This window comes from Meriones unguiculatus, chromosome 3 (genome assembly GCF_030254825.1).
Source record: "Meriones unguiculatus strain TT.TT164.6M chromosome 3, Bangor_MerUng_6.1, whole genome shotgun sequence".
Classification (NCBI taxonomy): Eukaryota; Metazoa; Chordata; class Mammalia; order Rodentia; family Muridae; genus Meriones; species Meriones unguiculatus.
Genome location: NC_083351.1, coordinates 102426276 through 102438466, shown reverse-complemented (window position 1 = coordinate 102438466; position 12191 = coordinate 102426276).

Below are 12191 nucleotides of genomic sequence, written 5' to 3'. Positions count from 1 at the left end.
TAATTATGAGATATTTTTATTTTAATATTATAAGCACCACAGTTTTCCTTCTCATTGCTTCCTATAAAACTTGTATACCCCTCCATTTTCTGTTTCAATTTTATGGTCTCCCTTTTCATTAATTGTTGTTACATTAATATATGTCTATACATATATATTCATACAAATAAACTTTTTAGTCTGTATAATGTTACTTGTATGTTTTCAGGGCTTATCATTTGGTATTTAAAAAAAATGCTGTGCTCTTATCTGGGGAAGAGTATTTGTCCCATTCTCAGCACTCAGTTGCCCACGGTTCTTTGTGTAGGGTTGAACCTTGTATAATACCTGATTTTCTTGGCTCTACATGTCTACCCTTGCTTATTCTTTAATTCTTAAAAAAAAAAAAAACTGGTATTTTACTATAATTTACCTTTTACATGATGTCATACAGATGGAAACATATAGTATACAGCACTGTATATAGACTTCTTTATTTGCATGCATGCAAGTTTCCCCATGGTTTTGCATGGCTTTATAGCTCAACATTAATTTTGTCGCTGCATATATCTAACGGTGTGAGACCATCAACATCTACACGTCTCCTTACCAAGCAGCACGTCATGCTTGCTTATAAGCTTCAGTTTTTATAAATAAAGCTGCTGCAAACATCAAGGTGCAGGCTTTGGGCATGTGGGTTTTCATCTCTGAGAAATAGCCAAGGGCTATGATATAAAAGTGTGGGTAATTTTTGATGAAATTGGCAAACCCTCTAGTGTTTATACCTAAATATATATATCATTTTGGCTTCCCTTTTCAACAGAAGATCTCCGGGTGTTATAATTTTTTGTGAACATCTCCATTGTGTTCAACCTTGGCAACATTTGTAGTTATATAGGGGAAATCTGTTGTATATAGGAGGTTCTGAGATCTTTGAACACACATTGAGTTATAATATCATCCCCTGGTTACCCAGCCCACAGATAGCACAGTGTAGAACTTCCTAACCCTTTCTAGTCATATGAGGCAATTTTCATTACTCTCATCTACCTTCTCGATCTGTCTTCTCTCTCTCTCTCTCTATATATATATATACATATAGATATAGATATGTATATGTATTAAATTTATCTATTCACCACCCATTTATCTATTATCTCCTATATATCTTCTAACTTTCAATTTCCTATAATTAACCTAATTATCTATAATTCATGTATCATCTATCAGTCTATCATCCTTCATTTTTCATCATTTGTCACCTATCAGGGATCTATTATTTTTTTGTTCTATGTGCTTTTTAATATTTTCTGTTACTAGTCATTTTACAGTATTTAGAAATTTTGTTGTTACTTATTATTTGTTTTTAATTTTATAAAGTGTTTTATTATATTTTATTATTTAAAACAAACTAAAAGAAGAAAAAGAACTTAAGAGAAGTCACAAGAATCAGAAACTCACATGTTTGCACCCTCAGGGACTGCATAATAACACTAACTTGGAAATCGTAATATATACGGAGAATATATACAGCCATGCAGGCCTTGTGAATGCTGTTTCAGTCTCTGTGAGTTCATATGAGCTTTTCTCAGACTTCCTTCCTTTCTATTAGGATGATTTTATTGTTTATTTCTAAATTTTTATGCTCACGTTTTGAATGTTTTTGTTTTTACTTTTAGTATATTCCTTTTGTCTGGACCTTGATTTTCTTCCTATTAAGAGTTTGTGTTGTTCTTGTGTTTTTATTTTTTTATTTATTCTTCTCTCATATATTACATCCTGGCAAGAGTTTCCCCTACCTCCTTTCGTTCTCTAACTCCATCTTCTCCTTCTTTGTTTCCCTTCAGAAAAGGCCAGGTCTCCCAGAAATATCAACCAAACATGGCATATCAAGTTGCAATAAAACTAGGCATCTCTTTCATATTAAGGCTTGAAAGGCAATCCAGTAAGAGGAAAAGGGTCTCAAAAGCAGGCAAAGGAGTCAGAGATAACCCCTCTTCCTACTGAAAGGATTCCCACAAGAAGGCCAAGATACCTCACCATAATAGAAACACAGAGGACTTAGGTCAGATTCATGCAGACTCCCTAATTATCAGTTTAATCTCTCTGAGCCCCTATGAGCCCAGCTTAGTTGATTCTAGGGTTTTCTTGTGATATCCTTGACACCCCTGGCTCCTACAATACTCTCCAACCCCTCCTCTATAGGATTGCCTGAGCTTTGTCCACTATTTGTCTGCAGGTCTCTGTTTCCATCCATTGCTGCATGAAGCCTCTTTGATGATGATAATGTTAGGTTCCTGGTTATGAGTATAGCAGACTATCATTAGCAACCATTTTACTGATTTTTTTTGTCATTATATTTGGTTCCATTTTAGGTCCCTGGACTACCCAGCCTCTGGTTCCTTGCCATTCAGAAAGTGTCAGGGGTGGGTGCCCTCTCATGTCTTGGGTTTCCAAGTGGTTGGCTATATCTACAATTTCTGCCCTACCTTTACACACAGCACATCTTGTAGGCAAGAAAAATTGTAGGTCAAACGTTTTGTGGCTGGGTTGGTGTCCCATTCCCTCTATTGGAAGTCTTTCCTGGTTAGAGGAGATGGTCAGTTTATATTTTTCTTACTAGGAGCCTTAGCTAAGTTTACCAGTGTAGATTCTGGAAAGTTTCCCCTGCACTGGGTTTCTACCTTGTCTCCAGAGTGCCCCACAATTCCAGCTGTCTTTTCCAGTACTCTTTCCCTCCATCCTTTCCCCACACAATCCCTTCTATTCCTGTGCCCACAGACCCCTAGTCCACCTGAGATACCTGTTCCACCTTCCTTTCCCAGAGGGATTCATTACCTCACCCTTGTTGAGCTCTCCATGTTGCTTGGCCGCTTTGGGTCTGGAGTGTATCATGATTGTGTTTTACTTTACAGCTAGTACCCGCTTATAAGTGAGTACATACAATGTTTGTCTTTTAGGGTCTGTTACCTCACTCAGAATGATTTCCTCTAGCTCTATCCATTTGCCTGCAAATGTCATGATGTTATCTTTTGAACAGTGGAGTAACACTTCATTGTGTAAATGTACCCCATTTTACTAAACTATTTTTTTGGTTAAGGGACATCTAAGTGTTTTCCATTTTCTGGCTATTGCAAATAAAGCTGCTAAAAACATAGCTGAGCAACTATCCTTGTAGTAAAATGGACAATTCTTTGGGTATATGCCCAGGAGTGGTATAGCTGCTAAATCTTAATGTAGATGATTTTGGCATTATATTATAATTATTTTTTCTTAGAGTTTTGGATCTGTATTAGTTATTCTAAGTATCCTAATATTAAATTGAGCTTGTTATTTTTCTTATAATCCTGTCATGCTTTATCTTAAAATTTTTTAATCTTTTGTGAATAAATATCAGAGGAACTGGGCAGTTTGTTGTTGAACCATGATAAATTTCACTAATACGCTCTTTTGCTTTAAGCGTAACGTGTTCAAAAATCTCTTATCTTCGTTCTCTTCTCCATTTACTAATTTCAAAGATTACTCTTTAGACATGTCCCTTTCACTTTCATTTCTATGCAACATGAATAACTTAAATCCTGGCTCTAATTTTGACTGACTGTTGTCTATTGGTTAGGAGTTCTCCAGGACAAATCCCTTCCCTGCAGCCTAGCTTCTTAGTCAAGGTTTTAATTCCTGCTACAACCATAAAAATGCTCCCCTTCCAAAACAATGACATGCTGTTCTCCAGAAGGATCAACACTCCAGCCATTGCACCTGCTTTTTTTCCCTCCTATTTTATGTGTTTCCTCTCCATGGTTCCATTCAAATGGATATTCAAATTTAAATCTTGTCATGTAAAATGTAAAAATTGGCTTATAATATCAATTTTTTTGTTTATTGTTGCATCTCACAGCCCAGCAATAATGGGAATGCCTCCTCAGATACACACATATATATATATATATATATATATATATATATGTATATTGCTAAACTAGCAAAAGCCTTAACTGAATTTTATTTTATTTTTAATGACAGTTTTTTTTTTACTTTATATCCCAGCTGTAGATCCCTCCTTCCTCCCCTCCCAACCACACTCTCCCTCCCTCTTCTCCACCTATGTCCTTCCCCAAGTCCACTGATTGAGGAGGTCCTCCTCCCCTTCCTTCTGATCCTAGTCTATCAGGTCTCATGAGGAGTGGCTGCATTGTCTTCTTCTGTGGCCTGGTAAGGCTGCTCCCCCCCTCAGGGGGAGGTGATCAAAGAGCAGGCCAACCAGTTCATGTCAGAGAGAGTCCCTGTTCCCATTACTATGGAACCCACTTGGACACTGAACTGCCATGGGCTACATCTGTGCAGAGGTTCTAGGTTATCTCCATGAATGGTGCTTGTTTGGAGTGTTAGTCCCCTGTGCCCAGATTTTTTGGTTCTGTTGCTCTCCTTGTAGAGCTCCTGTCCTCTTCAAGTCTTACTATCTTCCCCCTCTTTCATAAGATTCCCTGAACTTTGACAAAGTTTGGCCATAAGTCTCAGCATCTGCTAATATCTACATGGCTGGAGTGTTGATCCTTCTGGAGAACAGCATGTCATTGTTTTGGAAGGGGAGCATTTTTATGGTTGTAGAAGGAATTAAAACCTTGACTAAGAAGCTAGGCTGCAGGGAAGGGATTTGACCTGGAGAACTCCTAACCAATAGACAACAGTCAGTCAAAATTAGAGCCAGGATTTAAGTTATTCATGTTGCATAGAAATGAAAGCGAAAGGGACATGTCTAAAGAGTAATTTAGACATGTAGAATAGAGCTAATATCCAGAATATATAAAGAACTCAAGAAGTTAAACAGCAACAAATCAGTTTATCCAATTAAAAAATGGGATTCAGAACTAAACAGAGAATTCTCAATACAGGAATATCCAACGGCAGAGAAACACTTAAAGAAATGCTGGTTTCCCTTAGTAAGGGGAGCAGGGACTATTTCTGAAAGGAACTCAATGGCAGGCTCTTTGACCTACCCACCACAAAAGGGAGGAGCAGTCCTACTAGGCCACAGAGGAAGACTTTGCAGCCAGTCCTGAAGATACCTGATAAAACAGGGTCAGATGAAAGGGGAGGAGATCCTCCCCAATTAGTGGACTTGGAAAAGGGCAGGGAGGAGATGAAGGAGGACAGGTAGGATTGGGAGGGAATGAGGGAGTGGAATACACCTGGGATACAGAGTTAATAAAAAGTAACTAATAATAAAAATAAAAAATTAAAAAAAGAAAAAAAAGAAATGCTTAATGTCCTTAGTCATCAGGAAAAATGCAAATCAAAACAACCCAGAGATTTCACCTTACACCTATCAGAATAGCTAAGATCAAAAACTTAAGTGACAACACATGCTGGAGAGGATGTGGAGAAAGGGGAACCTTCCTCCACTGCTGGTGGGAATGTAAACTTTTACAACCACTTTAAAAATCAATCTGGTGCTTTCTCCAACAATTAGGAGTAGTGCTTCCTCAAGATCCAGGTATACCACTCCTAGGCATATATCCAAAAGATGCTCAAGAATACAACAAGGACATTTGTTCAACCTTGTTTGTAGCAGCTTTATTTGTAATAGCCAAAAGCTGGAAACAACCCAGATGTCCCTCAGTTGAGGAATGGAAACAGATATTGTGGTACATCTACACAATGGAATCTTACTCAGCAATAAAAAAACAAGCAAATCATGAAATTTGCAGGCAAATTGTGGGAACTGGGAAAGATCATTTGAGCGAGATATCCTAGAAACAGAAAGACACACATGGTATATGCTCTCTCATAAGTGGATGTTAGACATATAACATAGGATAAACATACTAAAATCTGTACACCTAAAGAAACTAATCAAGAAGGATGACTCTGGCTAAGATGCTCAATCCCCATTCAGAAAGGCGAAGAAAATGGATATCAGAAGAGGGAGAAAACGGAATAGGACAGGAACCTACCAGAGAGGGCCTCTGAAAGGAGCTTGATTTTTGAAACTCGGTATTTTTCTTTATTATATAGTGATATATTTTGAGGCAGGGTCTTTAGCCTGGAACGGCCTCAAACATGCTACATTGTCAAAGATGACCTTGAACTTCTGATCCTGTTGCTTCTAGACTCAGAGTGCTGGCATACTAGCATGTGCCACCATGTCCATGTTTTGAGGTGCTGGGGGGTGAATCCTGGGCTTCATGAATGCTACACAAGTGGTCTACGGACTCTGCCTCATTTCTTGTGCTGCACTAAGTATTTTACATTGTGCTTAGAGTGGGTTTTATGAACTGTACTTGCACATTTCAATCAATTACATTGTGTTTAAAAGCCCCAAACAACTGTTTGTCTGGGTTGTGTGGTAGATAAATTTAAAATTCCTAATTTACCATGGTTCCACATAGCTGATATGTTGGAACTGTTTCTACTGTTTCATTTATGAGATCATTGTTAGCACTGGTTGTAAACTTCTAGAACATAATTACAGAAATACTTGATTTTAAAAATGCTCTCAGTCAAACAACTCAAAGATATTTATTTCAGACAAATTTTTAGGCATTTATAAAACTTTTTGAGGAAGATGTAAAAAGGAGTCTATTATTTCATCATTATGAGTAAGACAACAAGATAAATATATCACCTTACACATGTCCTTCGGAGTTACTGTAACTTGGATTATGTTCCATGACATGTCATAGATACATTTCCTGTACTTGTTTTGGAGTTCAAACCAAGATCAGGTCAGAATAAGAGAGCAAGCACAATATTTACTTTAGAGCATTGATGTGTTCTAATCTACTTATTTAGGTTCACTAGCAGATGTGCTCCTTGAAGGCACAGCTGGTGAACCAAGATGAGTTGGTTACATTTTGAACACTGAATTTCTCTTTGAATACACAGCTTCTCTTGAAGCTCTCATGACTGAACATCAGGAGCAATTGGTAAAGTTTAATTTGCATTTTCTTGCTTCTGGCTTGAATTACCCTCTCACCCATCAGTCTTCAATGTGTTTTGCAATTTGCCTTTACTTTTCAATATGAAAATGTTTTTAGAAAGCATAGATTCTAGGATATGATGTGACTTGTGTATTAGATTAGAGAGTGCCTTCTTTTGCAAAAGTTCTTTTCTGTGTATTGCCATGGGTCAGACAATCCATACTGATCTGTGCTTTCTGTGTGATGAGGTCTCCTGCAAGCTCTGTGTCTCTTCCGTGTAGGAAACTGAATTTTCATTAAAATTATTTTTGGAAAGATGCGATCAAGCATAAGCAAATCACATGCATATTTCTTATGAAAAAAAATTTCATATTAGCCCAATTAATTGAACTTTGTGTATGTTTTTGGAAAAAGTATTTTTTTTTAAATTGTGATGATCTGTTCTTTAGTACTCCTTTTGAGACTGATTATAGTCTTGCTTCCATTATTAATAAGGAAATGAAATTATGACTTGGCTATAAAAGGAGCTAGCCCTTGTTGTACAGGCTTTAAAAATAGTCTGTTCATTGTGGGAAAAAAGTCATTGTTCCAGCTTTTTCCTATAATTGGGCTGTCAAAATGTTATTTTCAGAAGAACTGATCACACACAAGGCATAAGTTAGCTAGTCTATTTTTTCCCTCCATAGATACTTCAGTCCTAATCCCCAGGATGTTTTTTAATATAATAGGTTTATAAAAACAAAAGAAATAGAGGTGAGGGATAGAATTAAGCCTGCTAATCAGCTGACCACAAAGAAGAAAATCTTTCTTATAATAATTATTATAATGCGTGTGGGTGGCTTCAAAAACAATTTTAGCATCTTTAGAAAACTGGAATCACCAGAGGACCTTGAAGCAATGTTTGAGTCTCAGAATGGAAAGATGAGACCAGAACCAAGGATGTGGATTGAAGAAAAGGGCAGAAGCCGAAGATGTGGAAAACACCAGTCAGAAGTAGTTAATGGAGGAGAGGTTATTTTAGCTTATGATTTCAGCAAATTTGTAAGAAGGGGCATTTTGGTAAGGCACTTACAGATAGCTCTTTTCACTCTTACTGTAACAGAAACTGAGGTCTGTTTCTAGAACTAGTTCTAGGCTGTGGCTAGAACTCTAATTCACCTCCACAGCCCTCATGCAGTGAATTTCTTCTGCCAGTCACGAGATAGCCTAAGCCCCTGACCTCTTAAAACAGTATCACCTGCTGACTAGCAAGTATTCAAACACATGAGCCTGAGGAGGGTGTGTGGGTACATTTCACGTACAAACTATGACATGCCTTCCATACAACCTTATTGTAGCACAGTGAGGCCCGTCTTACTTTGGAATGATAAGATTTTTGTGTTGTTCTGAGAAATCAAATTACTTGTATTTTAAATAACAGAAACAGTGAATACAAGGCATCAAATACAGAAGACAAAACACATCATTTTGAACAGAGATTAAAACAATTACAGAGTTCTGGACTAACTGGCCTTTCAATTTCCTAAAGTTTCCTTCTCTTTGGCTGTTTGAGATTACAAGTCCTCAGTGTAGAATGAACGAGTTTCTTGTCATGGCCAGGCTGCTATGTTAAAGGGAATCAACAGAGACACTGTTGAATACTTGCCAGATTTCATCCATTTGAGTTTTCTTGGCTTCAGGTTGGCACTAACTGAAAGGATAGTTGGAGACTCAATGTTACATTTTTTTCTTTGCATTAGGGCAAGGAAATCCAGGAACTTGCTTAGTTCTTTGAAAATACTAATTTTAGAGAAAGTCAGGAAAATTTATTGTATGACTTTAGAATATCTATCTGTCTGTCTATCTATCATCTCTCTATCTCTCTCTCTCTCTCTCTATCTATCTATCTATCTATCTATCTATCTATCTATCTATCAGTCATCATCATCTATCACCTTTCTATCTATATGTAATATTTGGAGAAATATAAGCATAAGTAAGAATTCTATTAAAGGATATCTAGAATAATTGGTGTGTAAATGAATACACAAAGCCAAAAGGAAACCTCCACAATCTGGAAGCTAATGGTTGCTCTTTTTTCAGAATTACTAGAGGGAGATGGACACATAAAGCATGTTTTATGAGAGATATGCTAATATTTTTTAGATTCAAAGTTAATTTTTTTTCTAAATTGAACAAGAAGAACATAGTATTATTTTTATAGTAGCAGTTTTTTTTTTTCTTTTATCAACAACAAATAGTAGGTTTCAAGCTTGACTGCTTATTGGTCAAGAGAGACATGCTCACTTTCTTCCATTTTGGGGGCTTTCTTGACATAGGAAAGAGGGCTGGGAGCAATTTAGAGCTAGAGAATTGAATCTATTGATGTGTGTACGAGGTAAATCCAGGGAGCCATAGTTTTGCTCGCAGAAACGTGCAATTGCTGATTTGTGAGCTGATTAAGTCTGCATTTAGGGCTGTGGCTCACATGGGTGTTTCACCATTGGTTGTAATGAATCAAGAGAATGAAGAAAGCAGCAACAAAAGGCAGAGACACTATGGCTGCTCAGGAGCCAGAATTTTCTATTAACATAATTGCAGGAGTGGATGGTTAAACAACTCTGCACTGAATGGGTCAGTTAGCTACAGTTCCTACGCTGCGTGTACTGTACGCATGTCTTTTTTTTAAATCTCTCTATGCTTAAATTGGTTGTGTTGAAATTATTCAGTATATTAAAGTCTATAAAATGGTTTTATTTCCTATGAATATTTTCCTTTAAACAATTCTACAATATAAAAATTGTTTTTCTGTTTCTCTTTCTTTCTTTCTTTTTTTTTGCATTATTTCATGTCTTCTACAGTTGGTGAAACCATTGGCATTGGAACCAACAAACTGACATCAAGACTGAACAAAATCTGTTTCACTCCTGTGCCTAGGCAGGACCTATTCCTGTTTAGGTATAAGTGTATGTATGTATTTCTAAGAGGCTGTGCCACAGTGTAATTATGCAGTGACAGTAGTTGTTAATGTTATACATGTGGTATAAATGTTAAATCCAAACTTCAAAAGGTAGTCCAAATATCTAGAAATAAGCTCAACCTGGACTATAGGAGGATTTCTGGTGGTTAGATAAAGGCCAGCATTCCTTCAGAACTTCTGAAGCTGGTCCCTAACTACTAAAAGGAGTCGTTTTCCTTATCACTGACAGAAGGACAAATAGCTACCTTATTAGAGTGCTTATTAGAGTATCATAGTGCATGCTGGCCTCCAGGTTCTCTCAGTATCACAAATACCTGTTACACATTTCAAAGTCCTTGCTAGCTTCCTAGTCCTTCTCACCCCTTCCTCTACCATAAACTCTCCACCTCATGGGCTTCCCTCCCTCAGCTACACATCATCCTTAAAACCCTGCTATAATCTTCATGTATGCACTCTGTGTCTCTCTCTCTCTCTCTTTTTCTTCATTTCTCCCTTACTCCTACTCTTTCCTTTTCCCTTCTTTATTGCTCTGTTCTTGTTTTTCTCAAGGCCAGGTCCAGTCTACTGGTTATGTTCAATATACTTCTTTCTCCCTCTGCTCTAGACTCTTTCATTTGCCTCTGCAAGTTCTCTTTCTTATATCTACAGTGAAAACTTTCCCCTTAACCATAATATGGAGAAGTCATATTGACAGTTTCTATAATAAGTAGACTTTTTATTCTTAAAAAACAATATACTGTGAAAGATTACCATCTCTGTTTAACAGATGAGGGATTTGGGGCTGAGAGGAACTTGTAAGTGGAAGTAATCAAGCAACCAAGTAACTAGGAGAGAAGACTCAGAGGATAAGAGTTCTTCTAAAGGTCCTGAGTTCAATTCCCAGCAACCACAAGGTGGCTCGTAACCATCTATAATGAGATCTGTTGCCCTCTGCTGGTGTGTAGGCATACATACAAGCAGAGTGCTGTGTAAATAATAAATAAATATATATATATATTTAGTTGAGCAAAGATATCGCTCCTCAGAAGGCATAGACTGGATATTCTGAACTCTTAACCTTGAGGTTCTCCTGTTTCTGTAATGCTGAAATTCCTATCATTAGCTTGGAAGAATTCTGTGACCAATATTTTAACTTTTCTAAATTTGTAGAAAAGGAGGTGGAAATGCAAGTAAAAACTTGCATTTCTGCTGTCAAGCACTGTGATTTGTATTGTTATTTTGGGAGTTTGCTTATTCTCATTGTCCAGGATATCCGGTTCCTCACCAGTGGTGTCTATCACAGTGTCCATCACAGTGGGTATAAAGTGAAAACAGAAGATTTTACCTCACAAGCAGAGCACATTCCTTTCCAGACTCAGATTTATCAATATATACACTGATCCTGAACACAAAAGATTTGATTAATGTTGGACATAAGCTACAGATTTTCAGTTACCAAGATATATGTTGAAATATCACAAACCAGGACTAGATGCTTGGGACTCAACATAATTATTTATTCAATCATAGTTTTAATAAAGTGTCTGCATTGTTGCTGTTTGAAGCGTTAGAAGCCTAAAACTCAGTGCAAGATGATTTAAAAGGATTGACATCTTTTAATGATCCAATAAATGTCAATTGTGGTTCAGCAAAGGAATGCAAAATGAACTGATCCTAAGTGTATAATCATATAACACATACATGAGAAACATTTTCATAGCTGCAGAATGATAATCACACTGTGTAGCTTCATTTTAATAACTGCTATAATATGTAAACAATGTAAATGGCAAGTACACATGTGGTGGTTGGAAAAAATCCTTAAGTTAGGGAATGTTGACGCCATAGAGCTCTGAATATAGCTTACTTAAACACTCTATGGAGAGGGTTTTACCTTTCAGGCACTTCAGTGTTGAAATTCAGGAGTCTTTGGCTTAGACTTCTTGGTAGCGATCAATACAGAGTGCTTTTAGGAAAGAAAGCCATCTTTATTTCTAGGTGAAAATCCTCCTGAATAAAGCAAATGTACTCTCACATTGAATTTGTATTCCTGTCTGTATCAGGTTGCCATGACTTCCACAACAAAGCACCAGAGACAGAGGGCTTTAAATAACAAAAATTTATTTTTCGGCTCTGGAGCCTATAAATTCAAGACCTAGAAGTTGGCAGAATTGATTTCTTCTGAGACTTCCTTTCTTGGCTTGCAACTGACTTTCTACCTCTGGGTTTCCACATGGCCTCTGTCATCCTGAGTCCTAATATTGTTTTCTTATAGAGGTACCAATTCTGTTTGTTTAGGGCCCACTCTGAAGCCATTATTTATTTATTTTTTATTGTATCTTTTATTTCTATCATTT